Below are 391 nucleotides of genomic sequence, written 5' to 3'. Positions count from 1 at the left end.
AATAGATATAAAATATATACAATTTCTTAGTGAAAATATAGAAGAATCAATGAGATTAAAACAAACAACTAAAAAATATTATAATAAAGTATTTAGCCAATTTTAAATGATAGATAATCTTAAAATCTTAATCTTATATATACTTAGAGATATAGAAATTATAGATATTAAGTGAATAATATTAGAAAAGTATTAGACTATGAAATTGAAACTATAAATTGGATAGCACAGTTATACCTGGATAATTACCCAAATGTATATTATTTAGATTAAGAGATGTTAGAATATATTAGAAAAACTAGAGAAAATTAAGATAATCTAAATGAAGAAATTAATTATAGAAACCGAATTAGAAAAATAATGAAGAATCTAAAAGAAAAATTAATATGGA

At 18.9% G+C, this 391-nt stretch overlaps 1 protein-coding gene across 1 annotated transcript in view; it reads right to left on the bottom strand.

Moving 5' to 3' along the window:
• LOC107854714 (UDP-glucose flavonoid 3-O-glucosyltransferase 6-like) overlaps positions 1–391 on the bottom strand; it is an 11,414-nt gene that overhangs the window by 9,801 nt on the left and 1,222 nt on the right. The gene's annotated exons all lie outside the window — the stretch shown is intronic.

Source organism: Capsicum annuum, chromosome 9, assembly GCF_002878395.1.
Source record: "Capsicum annuum cultivar UCD-10X-F1 chromosome 9, UCD10Xv1.1, whole genome shotgun sequence".
Classification (NCBI taxonomy): Eukaryota; Viridiplantae; Streptophyta; class Magnoliopsida; order Solanales; family Solanaceae; genus Capsicum; species Capsicum annuum.
Note: the sequence above shows the minus strand (reverse complement) of the source record. Positions and strands in the feature narration are given on the sequence as shown.